Raw genomic sequence first — 27,393 nt, 5'->3', positions numbered from 1 at the left:
ACAAAACAAAAAGGGGGGGAGACAGAGGATACACTTGGTCAATGCCAGCAACACCACTATCGCTGGCGTACACAACACACAGGGAGCAGCCCTATGCACTAGGCCATGCCCAACAATTTACTAAGACAGTGACCAGCCCATGGGGGTTCAATGCCTAACCCCATTAGCTGCACACCTGAAAGCCACAGGACCCTGCCCAGGAGTAGATGGCCACCAACACTATTGGGGTAGGAGTGATACTGAGCCTGCCCAACAAGGGACCTACACTGTCATGTTCGCCCTGGCCTAGGGACACCCACAGCCCACATCCCCCACCAAGGTACCTTCTAACATGTGCGAAGTCAGGTTTCAGACTCTGTACTCACCCCCTCGTGGCTGCTGTGATGTCTTCAAGCGCCCATCCAACTCCAGATAGGCCACCACCAGGATACGGAACATCAGGGGGGTCATAGTGTGACGGGCACCCCTTCTTCGTTGAGAGGCCAGCCCCAGCTGGGCCTCTGCTATCTTCCTTGCCCAGCGGCACAGGTCCCCCCACCTCTTGCGGCAGTGGGTGTTCCACCTGTCAAAGATCCCCAGGGTCCTCACTTCCTTGGCGATGGCACGCCAAATACCATTTTTCTGGTGGGCGCTGACCTGCAGGGAAAAGACAGCAGAAAAGGGAATTATTCACCAATTCGGACCATCATACTCATTACCCACCAGATCCCACAAATCCCCTGATGCACCTACATTGACCACCTTACATGCTGCACTCTGGCCAGGACCCCTCTGCCCCCCCTACATGTGGCTTACACACACAGCAGTCCATACATTCATGGCCCACGCATCATGCTCACAGTGCAGACCTGTTTGTCTGGAGGACCGTAGAGTAACGTGTACTGAGGTAGGACCCCATCCACCAGTTTCTCCAACTCCTCCGCAGTGAAGGCAGGGGCCCTTTTCCCAGATATATGAACCATTGTCGCATCCAGACACAGGTCACAGCAGCACTTTCAGTGTAGGTCCTCTCCTGCTGAAGACCAGGTAGCAAGTGAGTGATTAGATATAAAATGGCAGTGACATCCGCAGCGGTGCGTACCATCACCGCCAGCATACACCGCCATTGGCTCCTGGAACCCATAGGGCACAATGATAACCAATGCGAGTTTGCATGAACTCATCGACTGCCTACCGTGACGGCGCACAACGCCAGTGCAATTACCTCATTTCCACTTGTCCCTCCTCACAGGTCAGGCATCCGCCATTTTAGGGTGGCACAGGGTATGGCACCTAACTGCGTCACAGCAGACATTGGCACATCAACGGACTCTAGAGTTCATACACTGTATCTGTAAAGTCAACAAGTCATCATTAGTGCAATATAAGTGTAAATATGACCCTCTGCTCAACGTTCTCTTCCATAGGCTTCAACCGCTGAGGCAGATTATGAGATGGTGGCATCCTCCGGTGTACAGACCCCTGGTGGACCTAGAGACAATGGAGGATAGACACATTATCATTACCTACAGCCCTGATCGTGCCACAATCCAAGAACTGTGTGCCCAATTGGAGCCAGACCTGATGTCTTCTATCCGCCAATCCACAGGTATCCCCCCTCTAGTGCAGGTCCTACAAGTGCTCCATTTCCTGGCAAGTGGTTCCTTCCAAACAACAGTGGCCATGGGATCAGGGATGTCTCTGCCAATGTTCTCTAATGTGTTGACCAGAATGTTGTCTGCCCTGCTGAAACACATGCGCAGCTACATCGTGTTCCCCCAGGTGGAGGATTGGCACAGTGAAAGCTGACTTTTATGCCCTGGGACATATCCCCAACATCATTGGTGCCATTGGTGGTACACATGTGCCATTTGTCCCTCCACAGAGAAATGAACAAGTTTACAGGAATAGAAAAAGCTATCACTCAATGAATGTGCAGATGGTGTGTTTGGCGGACCAGTACATCTCCCATGTGAATGCAAAATTTCCTGGCTCTGTGCATGACGCCTATATCTTGAGGAATAGCAGCATCCCATATGTGATGGGCCAACTCCAGAGGCACAGTGTGTGGCTAATAGTTGAGTCAAAGGTCCCCACACAGTATGAGTAGGTGTCTGGGTATGGGGTTGTCCCTAAGGGCTAGTGTGTGTCTAACAGTTGTCCCTCAATGTTTTCAGGTGACTCTGGTTACCCCAACCTCTCATGGCTACTGACCCCAGTGAGGAATGCCAGGACAAGGGCAGACGAACGTTACAATGAGGCACATGGGCGTAGAAGGAGGATTATAGAAAGAACCTTCGGAGTCCTGAAGGCCAGGTTCCGGTGCCTCCATCTGACAGGTGGATCCCTGTACTACTCACCCAAGAAGGTGTGCCAGATCATCGTAGCATGTTGCACAACTTGGCCTTGAGACGCCAGATACCTTTTCTGCAGGAGGATAAGCCTGGAGATGGTCTTGTGGCAGCGGTGGAGCCTGTGGACAGTGAGGAAGAGGAGGCACAGGAAGAAGATGTTGACAACAGAGCCAATATTATTCTGCAGTACGTCCAGTGACACACAGGTAAGACACTGTAACTTCACTTAACATTTCAGTTATCTGTTGGACATTGTACAGGGCAGCCTGTTTCTCAATGTCTATGGCCACTGACTGTACCCTTTGCCATCTCCATTTTCAGATCTCTGTGCCCCACTTTGGCTCCTGCTACATGTACTGCTGCCCACCAGAGGTCATCCTAAAGTATATTTCACTGTACTTTTGATTTGCAATGCTTTGATATTGTTGTACAAATACATATTTGAATCATTTGACAGACTGCTATTTGTTCCAAGGGTGCTCATAAGTAGAGGGGGTGGTGCAAGGGGTTGGGCTGATGGTGGACAGAAGTTCAGGGTAGAGTCCAGTCTCTTTGTATCATAGGTGCATTTTCCAATGGGGCAGAGGAAGGGGAGTAATGGCAGTTCAAGGTGGATAGGGTGACAGTGTGGGACAGAAGGGTGACAATCACGAGAGTCTAATTTCCTGACGGGGTCTTGGCAATGTTCTCTGTCTTCTGCCTGGATGCCAGGGACCATTTGCGCTGTGGTTCTCCTTCTGCAGGGGGTGGGGTGCTGGTGGCCTGTTGGTTCTGTGGCAGGGCCTCCTGTCCACTAGCACCGGCAGAGATGGAAGGCTGTTCCTCAGTTTGGCTAGTGTCAAACGCCCTTTGTTGTGCCACTGCCTCCCTCATGGTCTTGCCCATGTCTGCCAGCACCCCTGCAATGGTGACCAGGATGGTGTGTATTTTTGTTAGATCCTCCCTGATCCCCAGGTACTGTCCCTCCTGCAGCCGCTGGGTCTCCTGCAGCTTGGCCAATATCTGGCCCATCGTCTCCTGGGAATGGTGGTATGCTCCCAGGATGTTGGAGAGTGCCTTGTGGAGAGTGGGTTCTCTGGGCCTGTCCTCCCCCTATTGCACAGCAGTCCTCCCTGTTGTCCTGTGCCTCTGTCCCTTGAACCGTGTGCCCACTGCCACTAACCCCAGGTCCATGGTCGTCCTGGGTTTGTGGGGTTGCCTGTGGTCCCTGTAGTGGTGGACACACTGCTGATTGAAGTGTCCTGGGGACAGTGGCATGGGCCCTCTGGGTGGGTTCTGTGCTGGTGTTTCCTGAGGGGGGAGGCTCTGTGGTGGGTTGGGACTGTGCCTGGGTACCCGACTGTCCAGAGGTGCTGGATGGGCCAGGTTGGTCATCGAGATCCAGGCATGCAGAGCTGCTGTTGTCACTGTGTGCCTCTTCTGTGGGGGTCTGGATGTAGCTGGCACCTCCTCTCCAGGGACGTTGACTATGGGTCCTGTGGGGATGCAACTGCAGTGTTATAGTATCTGCGTGTGCCATCTTGTGCATGGGTGTGTTTCCCTCTATGATTGTGATTTTCCTGTTAGCTTGGCCTTGTGAGAGTGGTGATTTACTGGGCATGGCGTGGTGATGGGTATCCATGCAGGTCTGTGATGGGGGTCTATGCATTAGTGTTGCATGCAGGGCTTGGTATTGGGATGGGAGGGTTGTGATGGTGGGTATATGTGAGGTGGTGGACTGATGGGGGTGAGGGTAGGGGTAGGAGTTTGTGATGGCATGCAGGTAGGGGGGAAGTAGTAAGGTTTTGACTTACCACAGTCCAGTCCTCCTGCTGATCCTGTGAAGCCCTCAGGATGCATGATCGCCAAGATTTGCTACTCCAATGTTGTTAGTTGTGGGAGAGGAGGTGGGGTGCACCGTCAGTCCTCTGTATGGCTACCTGGTGTCTTGCAACCACGGAATGCACCTTCCCCTGTAGGTCATTCCACCTCTTCCTGATGTCATCCCTTGTTCTAGGGTGCTGTCCCACGGTGTTGACCCTGTCCACTATTCTCCGCTATAGCTCCATCTTCCTAGCTATGGATGTCTGCTGCACCTGTGATCCGAAAAGCTGTGGCTCTACCAGGATGATTTCCTCCACCATGACCCTTAGCTCCTCGTCTGAAAACGTGGGGTGTCTTTGGGGTGCCATGAATGCGGTGTGCGTGAAATGTGTGAGGATGTGTGGGGTGATTTGTTGAGGTATATGCTGTGATGTGCCTGGATGGTGTATGGGTGATGGTGTTCTGTGCCTCTGATTGAGTGGGTGCTCTTGGCTTGTCTCTCTCTGTGTGCTATCGTTTTTTTCGCTGTAAGGGTTTGTGAGTAATGTGTGTTTTATAGTGGTGTGAGTGTGAGGGTGTCGTGTGTGTATATGTGTCAGGTGCATGTAGTTTGAATTGTCCAATGTAGTGGTGTATTGTAAATGTGTGTGTATTTCAAGTGCTGCAGTGTGTACCGCCAATGGTTTACCGCGTTTGAAAGACTGCCGCAGGGATTCGTGGGTCGTGATACTGTGGGCGTATTCCTGTTGGCATAATGGTGTGGGTTTTGCTATCACCAGTTTATCACTGACCTTTGGTGTGGCGGCCTTGTGTGGGTGTCTGTATAGTGGCAGATTTCTCAGTGTGGGTCATAATACCCATAGCGGAATACCACTGCGGTCACAGTATGTTGGCAGCCGTCATCACGGCTGTAGGCGGCATTTACCACCAGGGTTGTAATGAGGGCCAATATGTCTTCAACTATGACATTTGCCAGCAAATTAAAGGTTCCACCATTGCTGGCCCACCACAAACACCCCTCTTAGTTAACAATAAACTGCTTCAATGCATGTATCACAATCACTGTAGACCTCTAAATCCAGATGGTGCATATACAATTATTCTATTTGCTGTAGATTATTGCTGTAGATTCCTATAGGTGTGGCCACAATGCACAGCTGACACTCAAACTGTTATTAAAGATTTGCAAGTCTTTGTGGGGACCTAAATAGTAGCTGCATTAGACTCAGACCACGGCCCTGCTTTTGCTTCCAAGGCTTACAGGGATAGTATGGGAACACTGGGTGTGGCTGTGCATTATTCCTCTCCATATCATCCTGAGTGAAATTCAATTGTGGAGAGGAAGAACTATGACTTAAACCAATCCTTAACAGCTAGATTATTAGGTTCAGGTTGTAGTTGATTCCATCATTTATATAGAGTCCAGAGAACATTAAATAATCTGCCAAGAGGTTTCTTGGATGGCTGGACCCCTATGAAGTCCTTTTTGACATTCAGGTGTATTTTCCAGATCGTGACAATCCCAGTGCAAGCTTGGCAGACATGCTTTTTGACATAAATGAACATTTCACTATCTTACAGGAATTTCAAGACTTCTGAGATGAACACTCAAATGAACTTTCAAAACTGTCTGCCCTTGAAGGAGTGAAGAAGCAACCAGCATCTTGAGCTGGATTCCAAAAGCTGGGTATCTTGTTTGAGAGAAGATTGCAGAGAAGAAGGAATTTGGCCTATCATGCATGCAGAGGTGCCAGTGCTTAGCATTGAAGGTATCAGAACCATGATTTTGCCACCACCAGCCAAGTGTAAGGACAAACGATTTGTCTCACTTGAACAAATAAAACTGTATGATGTGGGCCATTCTACACAGTAGGCCACAAAGACTCCTGGTTAGTTCCCTAACTCATCTCTCTACCCTACAGGAAATACCTCTACAAGTATTGAATAAAACTAAGATTATTCCCTCTCGTCTGGGGAGGGCAGAGAATAAACATTTGTTGATTCATGCTACCACTGCAAATGCAAGACATACATCAGATGTTAGTGTACAGTTGTCTACTGATAATCCGAACAACAGAGTTGTTTATGATGAACCACCTCTGGGAGGTGTCTACTAGTTCTCTTTCACCAATAGAAGCCTCTGTTTTCACACAACCTGCTTCTGTGTATTTTGTCGATTTTTATGACATTTCTGCTTATTCCTCACATATTTCATTACATTGTTTATGTGATTGTGGTTGCTGGTTAAAACATACTTATCTGATCCCTCCATGGTCTTGCTTTTGGGTTACCATTTCATTGACCTTGCTATTTGTTTGGATTGGATTTGTGACTGTTTATGTCTTGCTCAGAAATCATCTCCTAAAATGCTCAGCTGTAGAACTGGTGGCTGAGTTGTTGAAAACTAATTTGTCTTTACATGAAGCATGAATAGACCTGTCCCTTGTGAACATTTCTATTTTTTCATTTCCTAATGGAATTGTTTGGGACAAGGTCCAGTATGATACTTTTGGTCCTCTAGAAACTCTGCAGTATCCTTATGTACTTAAGGTAGTCATGGGAAATGTGATTACACCAGGTCCTTTTTCTGGGTGATCTGTGGATGATGACTTTAACATCTATGCTCTCTGAGCTGGAACATTATAAAGTATCTGAAAGTGAGGACTTGTACATGAATTCAGCAGATTTTGGTGAAATGTTTTGTTACCATCACTACTAGTGGGTAGCTCCCAAACATATTTAGATAAGTTTGTTTCTGGCCATCCAGCGACTTACTATTAAAAATGTATCCCTTCAAAAGCAAAGAAAAACATGCTGTCCCAGATGAAATTAAATTATTTCTGCTCTGTTGTCCAAATACGCAGTCCTACTTCTTGTGGGAACAGTATAACAACTTAACTCTACAAGCCCTTACTATCCCTTGAAGCTACCCTCCCCTGAATCCAAAACAACCCTTATTAGTTCCCTTCCCCATCCCCCATCTCATTGTAAATGCTCCTCTCTACTTTAGCAGGGACATGCCCCTGCTTCTGCTCCTAGTATATTTAACTTTGGCCTGTAAGACACAACATGTTTACATTTCTATATAGACATAACCTTATTTAATTCTATTTTTTTTAGTATGAGACTTTTTTAACCAACTTTTTAAAAGCCTACTTTTTATGCAATATTTTACACACAGGCCATATTTATCACTTCATAACTTCATCCTTGAGCATGAGGGGATGTCATCAATTGTGCCTTATGATTTAATGGAAAGGCATTAGCCAATGAGTGTTTTGTACCCTGTGGCTCATTTGGCTGAGGCATTCTTTAATCATTATAAAATCATTTTTGTCAAGGGATGCCTTGGGTCATGTATTGGCTGGGTTAGGTTAACATCAAACAGGAGTGTCTCTGGTCATTGTAATAGGTTTGACATTCCAAAAACTTTTATGGAACCAAGTTCGATCCATATCAGAGTGGTAAATTGCAGGCAATATACCAGTGACATCACACCATCTGAGACAACAGTGCACAATGATTTAAAAACTAATCTACAATCTAAAAAAACAGGCTCATATGGTTATAAGGAGTAGAACATGGCAGAGAACCCCACTGCCCCTCTTCTCTTCCTTATAGCACTTCAAGCAATATCTGCAACAATGCTTCTGGACAGAAAAAAAAAAGAACATTTCTTCTTTATGTATACATTTTACTTACCCTCACTGAGATAGACACTTCTCTTTTTGCTTTGATATGCTGAACACCCTTATTCTTCTACTTCTCAGGCAATAATATAAACTGAAGGAAGCATGAGTCCTACTAGTATCATGTAATACTACTATATCTAAACAGAGAGATTATGAAATGGGTTGACACAGGGATCTAGTTCCTTGATGTACTCATCAATAGTGACCCTGTATAAGAGGAAAGAAGATAGTCCAAATCCATTAACTGTCCATACATTTGTGAGATAATTGTACCTTAATGTCTGTTAGTGATGTGTAGTTCAAATTGTGAAAATAATATTTACCACGCAATCTTCCCATTCGGTAGGTATGGGCTTTGGTCAGGGTTTTTTACATTTCTGAAAACAACATCAGTTGCAACAACAAACTAATTCAAATCCACCTTCAGAGAAGGGTTCCTAGGAAACAGAATCCCAAATTCAAACAAATTAATAAATATAAAATTGAAATAAAATACAATAAAAGCCAGCAGGCACAACCCCTACTAACCAAAACAGTAATTCTCTAACAACTTTTAATATTTATCACATGATGTATTCATACACATCATTGTCTAATCTAAACAAATAATATCAAAGCTATTCTATATACCCTGGGACAAAATGAAATAAGATAACAAATCTACATTCACACAATCTCAATCATATGAATATAAAAGAGACAGACCGGACAGTTAATCCATGACATAAACAATAAACACATGTAATGCTTCCCCCTTTAAAGAAACTTTTCCCAGAAAATTGAATCAGATTGCAGTATAACAAAACTTTACAATTAAATGTCCAAAAAGGCAAAAAGACTGCATATGCTTTTTATGAAATCCTCTATTTTAAAGACAGTGTCTACAATACAAAAGAATTTTCTTATTAGTTGAAAAAAATATTATAGTCTGATCATAAGTCCCAAGAGAGAGAAATAAAAGGGAGAGAGCATCCGATGAACCATCTTTGTCCAAACAATAATATATTTGTCCAGGCCAATGGTGCTGACGTGCATTTCGTTGATACGTAACCAACAGGTGGTCACTCACCTTCCTCAGGGCACAAATGTTTCATATAAATATAACTTTCCAAGGAGAAACATAAAAAATCATCAACCAAATACCTACAATGTAGAGAAAATAATTTGTATCTGTTGACTTAGAAAACATAAAGATAAAAACAAGAAAATATGAAAAAAGAAGAAAAACAAGATGAATTGAAAGAGAGAAAAGAGAGAAACCATAAAAAAGAAAAAGACATAGAAGAATGTATTAATTGATCCCCATTGCCAAAAATAGTGATGGAATTCTGCAGAAAAAGAGCATACACCAGAGAAACGTGTTGCTAAGTTATATCTGTTGTCCCCAACATCTTTTGTAGATAGCTTTGCAGTAACTTCCTTTATTGCATGCCCAAAGTAGGATTAATAATAATGTGTTCATAAGTCAACCCACACACTATAGTGTTGGTAACTGACTCACTCAAGTAAATGCATTTCCATAGAGCACTTACTCATATCTGGAGGGCTCTTAAAACTCTAATCCTATTAATACAATAAGGACTCCCTTAGTAGACCTCCTAGTATTGACTAAGGGAACCAAAACAGAAGAACACATTAATAATAATCAATGTTTCTTAGAAAATCCTAACATAATTTCCTTTCACTAAAGCACCTTGTAATATGATGTAATGGATCCTATTTAATCCTTACCTCATAGATACTAGTCCATAATATTAGCATTAGGGACATTGCCCTTTCTCATTATCCTCATCATCCGCTTCTACAATAAAGGAGATCTTCGATAAAGGCCGGGAACAAGGGGGCTCGCAAAGACATTGGGAGCCCAAAGATGGATTGAGCAGCAGACAACACCAGGATCTAGCATCAGAAGACGCCAGAACCATGAGGGTTCACGATAAGAAGCCGGCCCAAAGATGAAATAGAAAATAGACACAACAGACAACTAAAGAGCAGCGGAAGAGCATGGTCGCCATATTGAAATTGTTCCAGAGGAACATAGTGCGATATAACAGGCAGAACGGAAAACTATGGCACAGTGAAAAAACATAGTTGCCATATTGGAATGGTTCCTAAAAACATAAACTGATATAATTGATGTGACAGAAGCCCGGTTGAGGAATTTAGAACAAATCCTTACTTACAATATACTGCCCTGAAAGTATCTATAAGGGGTAAAAAATAAAGAGAATAGTATAATAAATACATAGTATACCCCAAATCTCCTACTATCTTCCATTACACTCCACCTGGTACTGCTGATCCGCCACATTTTATAGGTTCCTCAAAATGAAAGCTTCATCTTGCAAAAAAAAAGATAAAGATATAAAAAAAGAGATTGACATTAGAATTAACAAAATATCCACCAACGATGAACACTATAATAAATATCTGTTTGGGAGACAATAAACAGTTCTCCACCAACAGAAACAAGCTGTATAGAAAAACCCATTTAACAAAAACTGAGCACCTCTAAATAAATGCTATTAGAAAAAATATACAAATGCAAACATCTAAATATAAAGAAAAAGAAACATGGCCAAGGCCACAGCCAATGTAAAAATAATAAAAAATATTGAGGTATGTTTAATCATAGTTAGGCAAATAGGTCATCTGGGGATCTTTCAAAGGAAGGTGTTTTCCCAGGGTATTCTCTCGTACTGTGTCTAAAAAGTATATCCAAAATACTTCTCTTTTCTTTCTATATTTGTCAGTATCTCCTTGGGATACTGCAATTTTCTCTAATATTGTCCACCTAAGGTGTTCATTTTCCTTTCAAGCGTAACACTGTGTGAAAGAGCTGTTGCATGAGTGTTGCTTGAGGTGTTCCAAGCAACACCCATCGAACCGTAAGGAATCTGCCACATTCCCAGATTTACAACTCAGGGAATGCATCAGATTCCTATGTCAGCTCAGGGGTCTCGCCTCAGGGGTCGCATAAGAAGGAAGTAATGGGAGAAATATTTTTATTTCTCCCAGTTTTTTCCTCTTTCTATGTGTGCTGCATTCTCCGCATAGAAAGAGGAAAACATCTCTTGTGATTGTTTTTGTGCAGGAAAGTGTGCCATCCTGCACAAAAACAATCCTTCTCACAGCACAGGCATCTTTGCACCATGGTGCAAGGGTGCCCCAGTTGGCTCTAGGCAGCAATTTGTGCCAGCGCAGAGGGAGACGTCAGAAATGCACCATATCTTGTAGATACAGCGCATTTCTGCCCTTTCCTGGTGATGGAGGGCGGTGTAGCAAGGCAATTGCTGCACCACCCTGCACCACAGACCTCGTAAATGATGCCCATAGTTATATAATGCAAAGTCTAACTTTATTTAGGAGAGCCATGCTTCTACACTGATGATGCAAAATACCAAACAAAATTATCAGGAAATTGCAGAGAAGCCAAGCCAAACAGGTGTCTCATAGATATTGGTAGTGCTAAAGTCCAAACAACATACTAGCTATTTCAATACCATAAATCCATGCCATGTGAGGCTTAAAGTAAACACAACATAATAACTAATAAAATTCTAATAATGAAAACACAGACCACTATTATTCTGAAGCATCCAGTGAAACATAGACCAAAGAACAAACTGTCATAGTGACCACTGTTATATGGATCAAGCAGCCAGGGATTCAAAAACTTCAAGAGAATGCTAGGCCAACTCAAGTTAGCAGGGTTCTTAATTTAAATAACCCAGAAGGTGAGAACTCATTGGACATTAGAGTTATACCACAACCTCTGCCCCAAATTCAGTTTCAGGAAGTGTCTCAGTGTTTAAATCTTAATTTCTTCAGCATCATCTTAAAAATAATTAAAGAGAGAAAATACTTACAGACACCACCAGCAGAATATATAAAAGAACACATATGCAGACCGGGTTCAAAACCATTCTCATTTCACTAAAAAAATAGAAGAACTTGAACAAACAGTTTTAGACCTTGAAAACAAAGCCATCAACCCCAGTCCTACAAGGAGTGACATAAAAAAGAACTATCAGCATTAAAGCTAAGCAATAAGATTTAGAAAATAACTCTACACCCACAAATCTTCACTTCCAAGGCATCCCAAAACATTAAGAAGGAACCTTGTTTCCATAAGAGTTGATTGAAAGTTTGATTAAAACAATTGTATTTAATTTTGGAGTGCATGCTAGAAAAGACTTTGACAAAAGCTCTGGCAACTAAAGTATTCATGGTTAATAATGAATTTGACTTATTGGTATCTTCATACATGACATGTGTATCTGCACAGAGATAAAAAGGGTTTGAAATGAAAATGACTTAGGGCCTCATTATGACCGTGGTGCTCCGAGGACTACCACACAGGCACTGACGGGATGTCCGACTACCCAATTACAACTTAGGAGGGCGGACCTGCCTAAAGATACCTGTCTCCTGCCAGATTCATAAATCCTGACGAGGTGACGGCAGTCAGGCTTGTAACCAGCAATGACAGTGCTGAACTCAGCACCACCTGGCTAATTACAACCCCACTACCTGACAGCCTTTTCATGGCGGGGACCCCAGAAACAGCAAAACAGTTATACAGATTGGGAGAGACATGCCTTAGAGTGAAGTTTCACTCCCTTTTGTCCCACAGAGGGGACTGACATCTTGAATTGGAGAATAACCTGTGCAAATAAAATCCCCAAAATTGATATCTGTACTCCTTATGGGTCATCCAGAGCTTTCATATTTCCCTGGCCTAGCTCAGAATCACAGTCCAGGGCTTTCATCAACCTGTTGTGCTCAGTTAATTACATTTCTCTGCAATAGCAGGAACAATGGCCGCCCCATGAAAAAAGATAAACTAGCAGTACTTTTCCCAGCTCCTTGGGAGGAAAGGAGTGGGACAGAATGATCTGCATCATTCACTCAGTTGTCACACTGTACCCGGGCCTGCCCAAGACCACTAAACAAAGAAGAGTGCCCAGACAACTGGAGCCAACCCACTGGGGTCATCCTTTTCAAATTCTAGTGTACAAGTCCCTTGCTGTGATGTCAGCGAGGGCTGGAGATGAAAGCCCAGGAACTAATGTGAACAGTGGCTCCTGGATGTCACCATTTTGGACTGTCCCAGCATGCTGTGCAGGAGTGCTGGAGCATGGGTGGAGAGGTAATATGGCACCACATGATTGGCCAGGGTTGTCTGACTTCTGGAACCTTCCTCTCCCTGTTAAAATATTTTACACAAGGGAAAGACTCTGTCTTGCCTGTGGAGGTTTCTATGCTTGTTTCTGGATTCTGGGACTCTCGTGGAGAACTGGAATGAGGAACCCCCTGACTCCCACTGAGGATCAAGTACTCTGCCTAGTTGATCCCAGGACCAGTGCACCTCCCCAAGGGCCAGTGAGGATGGCCCCCCTACAGCCTCTGAGGGCCAGCTGGGGGATAGTCCTAGACTTTTCAGCACCAGAATCAAAGATCAAGAGGAGAGCTGGTGCAGGAAGCCAGGAGAACCAGTTCTTAGAGGACTGCACTTCTTTGACTAGGGTTGCCACCAGGAGTAATATGAGCCCACAATTGCCAAATTTGCCCAATGGGGTCTGAGATATCACATCTGAAAGTTGACGATCTTTGACATACTTTTGTGCTCTGGGATGAGTGAAACACCGCTACTGGACCAGTAGCTTCCCCCAGGGTGGGCCAGGCCCCAGAGGAAGGCACAAAAGAAAAAACCCTTTAAAATAGAGCCAGGGGAGGGTGTGCATGGGACCCCCTCCTGACACACTCATGGGTCTGAGACCCCACCCGAGTGCCACCTGATATGGGAAAGTATTGCTGCGCTTCACCTAAGCTACAGACTGCTGGCAGGGCCACTGTGCTTCCCATGAGAAGGTGGGAGGGGCCCAGTACCCCATCCCTGGGCTGCCATTGAACAAAGAGAGGAAGAAGAGTGCCACCATATTCCCGCACATGTTTGGCTCACTCCGCTTCCTGTGCCAATGATTGGGACAGCAGGATGGCAGTCATAGCCAAATACTCCTGCCCACAAGAGCGTGCAAGGCAGCAGATTACTGCCGGCTGCTGTGCCAGCATGCAGGAGAGCTACGAGCATGGGGTGCCAGCAAGGGCAACTGGGGGGCTTCCCCTGCTGCCCTCCAATGGAGGAAACATTTGTGGGTTCCCAGGTGGGACCAGGCACCACCCAGGGATTAAAGATGTGGAAGGAGGCAGCTAGGCCCAATAGGAAAAAAACAAAAGAAAAAGAGAAACCTGATGCAGGTTTCCTCAATGTAGCGAGACAGCCACTGCCATGATATTCACAGCTTTGCAGCATCTTGTTCTGTGTCCCACATTTAGAACTATAGCTCCCTTTGTGGTGGCCCCAGGATGATGATTCCACCAGCATTAAACCCAGGAGGACTCAACCTTTCACTCTAAATGGAATTCCAGAGTCCCCGTCCTAAGCTAGAGAGGAACTGCCAATATACAGATTTGTAAAGTATGGCATGGTATTTAGTAGTGTGTGTGTGTAATAAATGTACTTCTCTTTTTTCTTAAGGAAAAGTACTCATTGGACAATAATTTATTAAGAGTTAATATTTCAGGTCAGTGAATAGTGATTACTAGCCCACAATAACTCCCTTGAGTAGGCATTGGACTGCTCTGTGCAGTCAAGCACTACAATGGGCTGTTTGATTCCCAGTAAGGGCAATTGTGGGTGTATTACATGTTCAGCTGTGACAATCCTTAAACAATATTTGTGGAATAAATGTAATTTTCCTTATGAACCTATGTTAGAATTAAGGATCTGGTTGGCTAGGGTAGGCACCTCGAATAGGCAGAACCCACCACTCTAGTCAGTGCAAAGTAAATTACACACCAAAGATAATCTGTGCTCACCCTCTAGTAGCTTGGTGCAAAGGCAATGTTTAGAACATTTGTGCAAAACACTGACACCAGTAACACAATGAATACACTACAAAAGAGACTCCGATTGTGAATATATAAAAATATGGGGGTCATTAAAACCCTTGCGGTCGGTGTTAAAGCAACGGTAAAACTGTCAACAGGCCGGCGGTAAAAAAAATTGAATCACGACCGTGGCGGAAACTGGCAACATAGACAGCCACTTTAACACTCAGACCGCCACGGCGGTACAAACAGACACCGCAGCGGTAACAGCCAACAGACAGGCGGAAGACAAGGTTCCGCCCACTGTATTACAACAGGCCAATCCGACACTTTTTCCGGGGCAGATTCACTGCAAACAAAAACACAATGGAAACAGGACTTGGAAGGGAAAACGCTCACCTCTACACACCCCACGAGGAACCAGGACGCCATGGAACCCAAGCTCCAGATACTCCCAGCCTTTATCTTCATGCTCCTCTACCAGGAACAACAAAGATGGCGGCGAAGGCCACGGTGAGTACTGCACCTACGACACGGGAGGGAAAAAAGAGTGACACACACACGCAACACACAACACTCCCACCCCTACCCTCACCCACTACAACACACACACAAGTAAATGTAGATACATTACATTTACAACCCCCAACCCCCCCTGGAAGAATGCAAGGACAAAAGGAAATGAGTCGAACGCTTGTAATCTATTCAAATACAGCAATAAAAATAAAAAAAATAATATATATATATATATATATATATATGTATATATATATATATATATATACATATATTTACACTATAAACAAATATATACACCAAGAATACAAGTCCAAGGTATTCCACCATCATAGTCCGTGGACCACTGGGCCCAAAATGCATGAGCGAGGCCCACACTCAATACCCGATCAAAACGGAGAGAACACTGCTGGGGCATCAGATAAAAATACAACAGGCACCTCAGGGGGAAGGGCAGGGGAGGCACCTCAGCTGGATGAGTGCACGACACCAGATCCACGAGGGGGTTCCATGCCCACTGCTGTATCCTGGGGAGTGCAAAGCCACAGTCTCACAAGTCTTTACGGTGGGTGGGTTTCCCACTGCTTTATCCTGGGGAGTGCAAAGCCACAGTCTCACAAGTCTTTCCAGTGGGTGGGTTGCCCACTGCTTTATCCTGGGAAGTGCCAAGCCACAGTCTCTCAAGTGGATGCCTCACTCCACTGGTTCTGGAGGGGGCCTTGTGCCCAGAGTGCTTCGTCCTGCCAAGGACTGAGGTAGTGGATGTGATACTCCACTGGATCTGGAGGGGGCTTTGTGCCCAGAGTGCTTCATCCTGCCAAGGACTGAGGTAGTGGATGTGATACTCCACTGGTTCTGGAGGGGGCTTTGTGCCCAGAGCGCTTCATCATGCCAAGGACAGAGGTAGTGGATGTAAATCTCCACTGGTTCTGGAGGGGGCTTTGTGCCCAGAGTACTTCATCCTGCCAAGGACAGAGGTAGTGGATGTAAATCTCCACTGGTTCTGGAGGGGGCTTTGTGCCCAGAGTGCTTCATCCTGCTAAGGACAGAGGTAGTGGATGCCTTACTCCACTGGTTCTGGAGGGGGCTTTGTGCCTAGAGTGCTTCATCCTGCCAAGGACAGATGTAGTGGATGCCTTACTCCACTGGTTCTGGAGGGGGCTTTGTGCCCAAAGTGCTTCATCCTGTCAAGGGCAGAGGTAGTGGATGTAAGTCTCCACTGGTTCTGGAGGGGGCCTTATGCCCAGAGTGATTCATCCTGTTCGTGGCAGCCTCAGTAGCGTCGGAAGCTTTGGTGCTCATTGGCCTGCGGTGCTGGTGGTGGCGGTGTCCTTGGCAGCGGTGCTGGTGACGGTGGTGTCCTGTTCAGCGGTGCTGGTGGCGGTAGTGTCCTGTTCATCGGTGCTTGTGGCGGCGGTTCCTTGGCAGCAGTGCTGGTGGCGGCGGTGTCCTGTTCAGCTGGGCTTGTGGCAGCAGTGTCCTTGGCAGCAGTACTGGTGGCGGCGGTGTCCTTGGCAGTGGTGCTGGTGGTAGCGGTGTCCTGTTCAGCGGTGCTGGTGGCGGCAGTGTCCTTGGCAGCGGTGCTGGTGGTGGCGGTGTCCTTGGCAGCTGTGCTGGTGGCGGTCTTGTCCGCCGTGCAGGTTTTCGCCGACCTTCCTGTTTTTTCTGTGCCCCTTCCCCACCTTGGATGGTGGTGCAGCTGTCTTCCCACTCCCAACTGTACCCGTGGGAGAGGCTTTGGTGGTAGATGTTCTGCCTCTCTCCCACCGGTCACTGGCCAACTTTTTGTGCTTTTGAGGTGGGGGACTGTCCGTGGTCCGGCTCCTTGGCACACTGGCTGCCCTGCTGTTTGGCGCACTCCAGAAGCCGGTTACTACTGGCACCACTGTTCCCGCAGATGTTGTGGCTGAGGTGCTGGGTTGGGACCTGGAAAGGTGGACCCTAGGAGACTGAAGGGGTGGGGGAGGTGAGGGGAAGAGGTCAAGATTGGACAGGAAACGTTTTTTGGACACACTGGGACGGGTAGATGGAGGAGGTTTGGAAGTGGAGGAAGAGGTAGTGGTAGTAAGAGGTGTACGTTTGCTGACTTTGGGTGAAGGTGCATGGGCTGGAGGCTATCGTGAGGTGGATGGCTATTGGGTGGGTGTGTGGCTGCGTTTGTGTACCTCGGGAGTGGGGCTCACAGACACACTGGGAGAGGACACAGGGGATGTGTGAATGGTAGTGAGGGTGGTGACTGTACGTGAGCGGGGTGTGGTGGTGGGGGTGCTGGTGATGGAGGTAGTGGCTGAAGATGTAGTGCATGCAGGTGTGAGCGGAGATGAGACTGGGAGGGAGGAGGGAGACGAGGAGGAGGGGGACACAGTGGAGGCAGTGGATGTTGGTATGTCTGCATGTGTATGATGCTTGCGTGAGAGCCTGTGGGATGTGTGGTGCTTATGTTTGCCTGAGCTTCCCTTGTGTGTTGACGTGTGTGCATGCTGGTCTGATGGTGTGCTTGGGGTGTAGGTTCAGGTACAGGGGTTTGGGTCTGGGTGGAGGAAGTTGGAGGGGGGAGGCTAGAGACAGGGACAATGGCTGCCATCAGTGCTGAGGCCAGAGTCTAAAAAGCTCGCTGCTGGGCTGCCTGACCAGAATGAATGCCCTCCAGGTATGCATTGGTCTGTTGCAACTGCCTCTCTACACCCTGGATGGCATTCAAAATGGTAGACTGCCCAACAGTGAGGGACCTGAGGAGGTCAATGGCCTCCTCACTGAGGGCAGCAGGGCTGACTGGGGCAGGGCCTGAGATGTCTGGGGCGAAGGAGATGCCCACCCTCCTGGGTGAGCGCCCACAGGGCACATGCTGAGGGGCTGCTGGGAGGGCGGTGCTGGTAGGGGGGTGGCGGCTGTAACTGTAGATGCGGTGGGCACAGAGGGGCCCGCCACCGCAAGGGAGCTCCCATCAGAGGAAGAGTCTGTCTCGCTGGTCTCAGCTCCTGTCCCCGCCGTGCAGCTCCCCTCGCCCTCCAGGGCCATGTGGGATGTAGCTCCCTCCTGCCCCGGTGGCAGTGCTCCTCCACCAGATGATGCTAATGCACACAAGAACAGGGAGGCCACAAAAAGGGGGGGGAGACAGAAGAAAGACATGTTGAGTGCATCCAATACCGCTACCGTTGGCGGACACTACAGACACAGAAGCCCCCTGCACTACGCTGTGCACTTAGAGTTCCCTAATGAATCACAGGGACATGGGTTACAAGGCCTATGCCCGATTGCTGCACACATATAAGTCACAGGATCCTGACTAGGTGTAGTTGGCTCTGAACACAGGTGGGGTGGGGTGCCACAGGGCCTGCCTTAAGAAGGGACCTTGCCTCCTAAACTCGCCCTGGCCTAGGGGAACCCACAGCCCACCTCCCCCAACCAGACACCTACAATGTGCGCTGAATCCCCAGAATGAGAGTATACTCACCCCCTTGTGGCTGCTGTGATGTCCTCAAGCGCCCATCCAACTCCAGATACACCTCCTCCAGGATCCGGAACATCAGGGGGGTCATGGTGCGATGGGCACCCCTCCCACATTGGGAGGCCATCCCCAGCTGGGTCTCGGCTGTCTTCTTGATCCAGCAGCGAATGTCTTCCCATCTTTTACGACAGTGTGTGCTCCGTCTGTGGTGGACCCCCAGGGTCCGGACTTCCTTGGCGATGGCATGCCAAATATCCTTCTTCTGGTGGGCACTGACCTACAGGAATAGTACAGGGGAAAAGGAGAAGATATAACCGTCTGCACCATCACAGTCATTTCCTGCATCCCTGCCTTGCCATGACACACATGCACTCACAGTCGTATCATGCACGCCTCATTCTCCCCCCCCTGTCTTTCATCAGCACCACACACAGGCATTGCCCATTCGGCATGCTCACAGTGTACTTACCGGTTTGTCTGGAGGACCGTAGAGTAGCGTGTACTGGGGAGGACCCCATCCACTAGTTTCTCCAACTCCTCCATGCTGAAGGCAGGGGCCCTTTCCCCAGACACATGGCCATTGTCTCTTCCAGACTGAGGTCACAGCAGCACTTGCAGTGTAGGTCCTCTCCTGTAGAAGTTCAGGTATCGAGTGATTGAACAGAGAGAAAATGGCAGTGACATCCGCAGCGCTGCGTACCGTCACCACTGGCATACATCGTCATTGGCTCCTGGGACCCATAGGGTCCAATGTTAACCAATGCAGGGTTGCACAGCGTTCTTCGACCGCCTACCACGACAGTGTACAACGCCAGCGCAGTCACCTCATTTCCCCATGTCCCACATTACAGGTCAGGCAGCCACCATTTCAGGGGGCCACATGGCATTAATTCTGACTGCGTCACACATATCTAGGCCTTGCTTAAACACTAATACAGCCATATATCGATTTTCAAACATTTTGCTACAAAGTTGTGTTTACGTACCTCAGTGTTGGTTGACTCTCTTCTCGCAGTTCTCCTCAAGAGAGCACGTCCGCTGGGGTAGGTGAGGAGATGGCGGCATCCTCCAGTGTACAAACTGCTGGTGGACATGTCGACAATGGAGGAAAGACATCTAATTGTCACATACAGACTTGATTGTACCACAAACCTGGAACTGTGTGCCCAGTTGGAATCAGACCTGATGTCAGCTATCTGCCATCCCACAGGAATCCCCCCTCTAGTGCAGGTCCTGTCAGTACTCCATTTCCTAGCAAGCGGGTCTTTTCAAACAACAGTGGCCATTGCATCAGGGATGTCCCAGCCTATGTTCTCCAACGTGTTGTCCAGAGTGTTGTCTGCCCTGCTGAAACACATGCGCAGCTACATCATTTTCCCTCAGGTGGAGGATTTGCCTACAGTGAAAGGTGACTTCTATGCCCTGGGACATATCCCCAACATCATAGGTGCCATTGATGGGACACATGTGGCCTTGGTACCCCCGCAGGAGTAAACAGGTATACAGAAACCGGAAGAGGTACCATTCTATGAATGTGCAGATGGTGTGTTTGGCCGACCTATGCATCTCCCATGTAAATGTCAAGTTTCCTGGCTCAGTGCATGACGCTTATATTCTGAGGAATAGCAGCATCCCTTATGTGATGGGGCAACTCCAGAGGCACCGTGTCTGGCTATTAGGTGAGGACATGGACCAAATACAGTGTGACTAGGTGTCTGGGGATGTCCCTAAGAGTTAGTGTGTGTTTAATAGTTGTCCCTCGCCTTTTTCAGGTGACTCTGGTTACCCCAATCTGTCGTGGCCACTGACCCCAGTGAGGAATCCCAGGACAAGGGCAGAGGAATGCTACAATGAGGCCCATGTGCGAACTATGAGGATTATAGAGAGGACCTTCGGCCTCCTGAAGGCCAGGTTCGGTGCCTCCATATAACAGGTGGTTCACTATTCTACTCACCAAAGAAGGTGTGCCAGATCATCGTGGCCTGCTGTATGCTTCCCAACTTGGCTTTGCGACAACAGGTGCCTTTTCTGCAGGAGGATGGTCCAGATGGACGTGTTGTGGCAACTGTGGAGCCTGTGGACAGTGAAGACGAGGAAGCAGAAGAAGAGGACATAGACAACAGGAACACGGTGATCCAGCAATACAGGTAAGAAGACAACACTGCCTGCTACATCTGATTTAATTATTCTACCTCTCATCTGTCTGTCATTTTCACCCAGTGTATGGACACTGAGTTGTCACTTTCCCTTTCGATTTCACAGATGTGGGTCCCACTGTGTGACCTCTGCTTTGTTTCCGCATGGACTAGAGCTGTGTGACATAGGTATGTTGACATTACATTGGATATAGCATTTTTTCACAGTTATTGCAAATACACATTTTCGAAGGCACAGAGTGACTCCAGATTGTTTTGTGATTTAAGGGTGTTTATTTAAGTGCTAAATAGTGGATGGGGTTGTAAAATGGTCATGGGTGATGGTGGAGGAATGTCCATGGCAGAGTCCAGTCTATTATTCTCACAGGTGCATTGTCGAAAGGGGCATAGGAAGTGGAGCTAGGGCAGTTTAAGTATGGACAGGGTGACAAAGTGTGACAGAAGGCGGTGCCACTAGCGCAGGTGGAGGTGGTGGGCAGTTCATCGTCCAGGCTAGTGTGAGGGCCCCCTTGTTGTTTCACAGTGTCCCTCCTGGTGTTGACGAGTTCCTTCAGCACCCCTACAATGGTGCCCAGGGTGGAATTGATGGATTTGAGTTCCTCCCTGAACCCCAAATACTGTTCCTCCTGCAGCCGCTGGGTCTCCTGAAACTTGGCCAGTACCATTGCCGTTGTCTCCTGGGAGTGGTGGTAGGCTCCCATGATGTTGGAGAGGGCCTTGTGGAGAGTGGGTTCCCTGGGCCTGTCCTCCCCCTGTCGCACAGCAGCCCTCTCAGTTCCCCTGTGTTCCTGGGCCTCTGTCCCCTGAACGGTGTGCTCACTACTACTTCCCCCAGGTCCCTGGTGTTTTTGGGGTGGTGGATTAGCCTGGATTTCCTGTAGTGATTGACACACTGCTGCTTGACGTTTCCTGGGGACAGAGGGACCTGCTGGGTGGGTGCTGTGCTGGTGTTTCCTGAGGGGGGAAGCTCTGTAGTGGCCTGTGCCAGTGTGAGGGCAACTGACTGTCCCGAAGTCCCAGATGGGCTGGTCATCTTGATCCAGTTGGACAGAGCTGCTGTCATCACTGTGGGCCTCTTCTGTGGGTGGAGTGGACATGTCTGGACACTCCTGTCCGGTGACGTTGGGTAAGGGTCCTGCACGGGTGTAAAGGCATGATTATTGCATCTGTGTGTGCCATGGTGTGCAATGGGTGGGTTACCCTGTACCCCAGTGCTTCCATTCTTGTGTGGGACCTTCTGTGATAATGGTTTAGGGGGGTGTATGGGTATGTGCAGTGGACATGCTTTGGTGATGGGTGTCCCTGCTTTGGTGTTGTATGCAGGGCTTGGGTTTGTGATGTGTGGTTTGTGATAGTGGGATATGTGCGAGGAGTTGGAGTGATGGGGGTGAGGGTGAGGGTGGGGGTATGTGATAGCATGCAAGTAGGGTGGGGATATGGTGGTTAAAGGTTTGACTTACCAGAGTCCATTCCTCCAGCTACTCCTGCGAGGCCCTCGGGATGCAGTATAGCCAAGACCTGCTCCTCCCATGTTGTTAGTTCTGGGAGAGGAGGTGGGGGTCCGCCGCCAGTCCTCTGAACCGCAATCTATTATCTTTAGACCACGGAACGCACCTTCCCCCGTAGGTCGTTCCACCTCTTCCTGATGTCATCCCTAGTTCTTGGGTGCTGTCCCACTGCGTTGACCCTGTCCACGATTCTGCGCCATAGCTCCATCTTCATAGCTATGGTGGTGTGCTGCACCTGTAATCCGAATAGCTGTGGCTCTACCCGGATGATTTCCTCCACCATGACCCTGAGCTCCTCCTCAGAAAACCTGGGGTGTCTTTGCGGTGCCATAGGGTGGTGTGGGTGATGTGTGTGGTGGTGTGTGTTGTGATGTGTGGGGTGATATTTAGAGGTGTGTTGTGTGAAGTGCGTGGATGTTGTGTGAGTGATGGTGTTGAGTTCCTGTGGATGCTAGTGTTGTTTCTGGAGGTGACTATCTCTGGCCTTCTGTCGCAATTGTTGACGTAGGGGTTTGTGGGTGATGTGGGTGTGTGTTTTATATTGTATTGCGTGTGTGGGAGTGGTGTGTGTATGTGTATCAGGTGTGTGTATTTCAATTTGTCCAATGTGGTAGTGTTTTGTAAATGTGTGTGATTTTGAGTGCGGCGGTGTGTACCACCCATGGAATACCGCAGTTGAAAGACCGCTGCGTGGAGTCGTGGGTCGTGATAGTGTGGGCATATTCCTGTTGGCGTGACGTTGTCGGGTTTGCTATCGCCAGTTTATCACTGACCTTTGGTGTGGCGGACTTGTGTGGGTGTCTAGATTTTGGCTGATTCCGAGCTGTGGGTCATAATAGCTGTGGCGGAATTCCGCGGCCGCGGCGGTGTGTTGGCTGTCTTCTGCATGGCAGTAAGCGGCTTTTACCGCCAATGTTGTAATGACCCCCATGTGTCTATATTGTTTATGTATCATAAGATCAATACAACATAGACCCCCAGTACTGTGCACGTTATGCAACTACTGAAGTAATACTCGTCCTGACTAGGTACGCATCAAAACAATACGCTTTATTGTAACAGGGCATGAAATGCAACAGTAACACCCACAAATGATCACAGTTCGCAATACAGACATGGAGGACAACATATTTCCCACCAGAACATAGGGTACAGCACACCTGCCCTCACATTAGGTGCATTACAGTGATTGGGGATGTCAATAAAAGGATTGCATTAATCAGCAATAAACAGGGCTTGTGATAATGTGGCACAGCTGCTGCAGGGACAAAACTGTTGGGAGCCAGTCTTGGTGAAGGAATTCCCTCCCTGCTTTAGAAGATGGTGGCAGTCGGGGAGATCCTTGTTGATTGGGCCACGCACAGAACAGGAATGTGACCAGGAAAGCCCTCACTATCGGGGCATCATGTATAGTAGTGGTGATACGATGCAGGGTAGAATTTCCCTGAGGCTGCACAAATGGTGCAACTATCAACTTTGACTCATGAGGTGGTCTGCAGCACCCGACTCTCAATCTTTGAAGAAGCGGGACTAGCGGTCCCCAGGCACTCTTCCCAGCAGTCTAAGGGTCACTTCCATTCACAATTGGGCACAGGATATTAGAACAATGTCGTGCTGTGTGGCTCCTTGCCACTCGGAGGTCAGCCACATGCTGATGGAGGATGTGTCCTGGCAAAGGTGCAGAACTTGCAACAAGCTGGTAAAGAATGAAAAGCTCAACACATGCAGTGCATTAGAGGCCTGAATGCGTAGCTCAGATTCCCCCAGAGATTCTGAGGGAGCAGGGGTCAGTCAGCAAACCCCTAGAGAACACTTGGAGGCACAAAAGCAGGATGCAGGCAAGAAGCAGCAGGCAGCAGGGCAACAAGAAGAAAAGCAATCCAGTGAGTCTTTAAAGCAACCCAGTCACTACTGGTGTCACAACCGACTTCAACTCATGAGGCAGACTGCAGCACCCGACTCTCACTCCTTGGAGAGGCTGTACTAGTGGGCCCCAGGCATTCTTCCCTGCAGTCCATGGGGCACTTCCTTCCACAATGGTGATTCCTCCTGACAGCACAGCAGTCCTCTGGCAATGTGCAGCATGCAGAGCCAGCAGCATCTGGTTCCAAGTCCCACACATTCTCTGGTTAGATCAGAGTAAGGGAGCAGCTGGCAGCAGAGCAACAAGCAGAAAATAAATCCAGTGAGTCCTTTAAGTGACTCAGCAATTAGCAAGTAGCAGGTCAACAGCAGATGAGCAGCCCAGATGAGTCCTTTAAGCAAGGGAGCAGTCCTTCTGAAAGAGGTTCAGTTCCAGCTCTACAAGTGCTTTGTAAAGATGTGGTCAGAGTCCCTGTACTTATACACAAAATCTATTTGATCTAGGGGTGACTTCAAAGGAACCCTTTCAAGCCCACACAAACCCCTTTCAACCCGGCCCAGGCTCCATAAATCAGAAGGGAGGAAATCAGCCCTTTGTTTGAGGGCAGGACACAGCCCACACAATTGCAAAGTGTGAAGGACCCATCATAGGAGGACTATCAGTATGCAGACAAATGGAGATGTATCCTCTGTCACACCCTGCCCTTCCTCTGTTGTGACTTTCTGGAAAGTAAGCAGTAAGTGTAGCTGTCACTCAGCCAAGACATGGATTGGAGTCAGGCTGCAAAGCACGAAGAGTTATAAGCACAGAGAAATGCCCACTTTCTAAATGTGGAATTTCTAAAACAATATTGTAAAATCTCACTAAACCAATAACCACTTAAAAATATATAAGGGAATTCCCAATCCTAACCTACGTCAGGAGCAGCCATCCCAGAAGTGAAAAACGAAATAGGCTGTTTGTCACTACTAGGACATGCAAACCCTTATGGGTGACATACTGTAATAAAGGGTCGCTTAGGCCTTGGCAGGTAGTTTGAAAGTCAAGTCAAGGTGGCAGTAAACTACGAACGTAGGACCTGAAGTGGCAGGCTTGAGACACGTTTGAAAGGATACTTCTGTGGGTGCCTGATCAGCCATGCAGGCCCACTAGTAGCATTTAATTTACAGACCCTGAGTATATGATATACCACTTTAAAAGGGACTTATAGGTAAATTAAATATGCCAAACAGGTACCAGCCAATAATACCATGTGCTAGGGAAGAGAGCACATGTACTTTAGTACTGATTAGCAGTGCTCAAGTACCCAGAGTCCTAAAGACAACAGAAACTGGGTCAGTAAAATAGAAGGATGAAGGTAAAAAGTTTTGGTAAGCCTGAAAAAGGGCCAGGTTCTACACCCGACTTCTGTCATGTCCATTATCACCATATCATCAGAGTATAACAGACATGAGGCATACAAGCTAATCAACTTGGGATGTAAACCTTTTGCTTCCTTTAATGTGCTTTGCAAATCTTCTGGAAAGAGAGAGAATAACAATGGGGATAGAGCACAGCCCTTACTCAGGCTGTTTCTAATCTGTATCTTCCTGGTTAAGGTACTAGCCATATTTGATATCACTTGAGCCCAATTTTGACTATGGAACTCCCAGATAATTGAGAGTATGCCTTTGTGAATTCCAAGTCCACAAAACAGCAAGTCATTTCCCCCTTTATATCTATTGATTTACTTGCCATTTCCCACAAACTAGAGTCTAGAGTAGAGTGCCTCTCCTCAAACCTATCCTGTTTGATAGAGATTATATTGTTTTCATCCACCAAACTCTTCAGCAGTCACAACAACATGATAAAAATGTTCTCACCAACATTCAGTAGGCTGACCAGCTGATAACTCTTAGGAGCCGTAGCATCATCCTTCTTATAAGTGGGTCTTGAAATTGCACCTTTCCAGTCATCTGGGAATCACCCAGAGGCCTAAACATTTTAGAATATTACATAATACAAACTTGCCCACCAGTCTACATTGTTTTTCATTATAATAGGAGGAAGATTGTCTGGGCCAGCAGCCTTTGTTAACCTTAGGGACAGGATTGTTTCTTTTAACCTGAAGTGAAACATAACACAGTCTCCTTACCCACTTCAAACCTTACCTTTGGAAACAGCTCATCATTACCACTACCATATACTAATTAACCCAATTATCTTCACCAACCAAAAATCCCATTTATCCTGACCTTCGTCCTGTACATACTAATTGCTAAAGTTTCCTAAGATTCTATTACCTCAATCCCTTTTTTGCCAGTTTTTCCTAATAAATTCATGTATGCTACTTTTAAAGATGTTCTTATATTCGATTTTTGTCAAGTGGAGGTTACCACCTAGCATCTGTCGCAATTCCTTATTTTTTGAGACAATCTCCCACATTCCCTATCAAACTAGCTATTCCCCTTACCCTGTATGAGCCGCTTTTTCTCCTTTTGCACTTTATTGTAAAAATGTACCCTCAAACAGTTGACAACTTTTACCAATAAATACCTAATTTCCCATATTAAGAAATCGTCTAGAGCCTCCTTCACATCAGGCAACTTTTGATCTCATATAAAAACATTAAGTACTTTTAAGTGTGGAACAGAAATGTGAGTAGTGATCCGTCTGGGGTAGTCTACTTAAATCAGGATAACATTTTCACTTTCCTCCCTCTGCCGCAAACTTAACACTAATTGTAGGGGCAAGTGGTCTCTTCATTCCACAAGCAACAACTTTAACTCTTCTACAGAGGAAAATTCCCGTGCACTAATGAACATGATAAATTAGGCTTCCCTGATTCGCATAATGAAAGGTTTGAATAGCTGAACGATCCATGGCTACCCAACCATTTACAGAGAACAGCCCTATTGACCCTAGTAACTTCGCAAGTGCAACATTGTATGCTGAGCAGCAAGTTTTTGGGAAACTAGCCAGGGACACTTGGGTAACAGATAACAAAAATTAGTGCATTAGATCACTAAATCATGGGGTAAATGTATTCTTAAAATCCCCTAAAATACCTCTCAGGATACTCTGTGGTTATCTTTTCTAAATCTTCCAGCAGCCCTAGCTGCATTGCATAGTCTTCTACATTCAGTGATTGAATATATATATTAATAATAACTATTATGTGTACCTTTTCCATAATATTG

The sequence above is a fragment of the Pleurodeles waltl genome, chromosome 10 (assembly GCF_031143425.1).
Source record: "Pleurodeles waltl isolate 20211129_DDA chromosome 10, aPleWal1.hap1.20221129, whole genome shotgun sequence".
In the NCBI taxonomy this organism is placed as follows: domain Eukaryota; kingdom Metazoa; phylum Chordata; class Amphibia; order Caudata; family Salamandridae; genus Pleurodeles; species Pleurodeles waltl.
The sequence above is the reverse complement of the archived record's forward strand: the minus strand, read 5'-3'. Positions refer to the sequence as shown.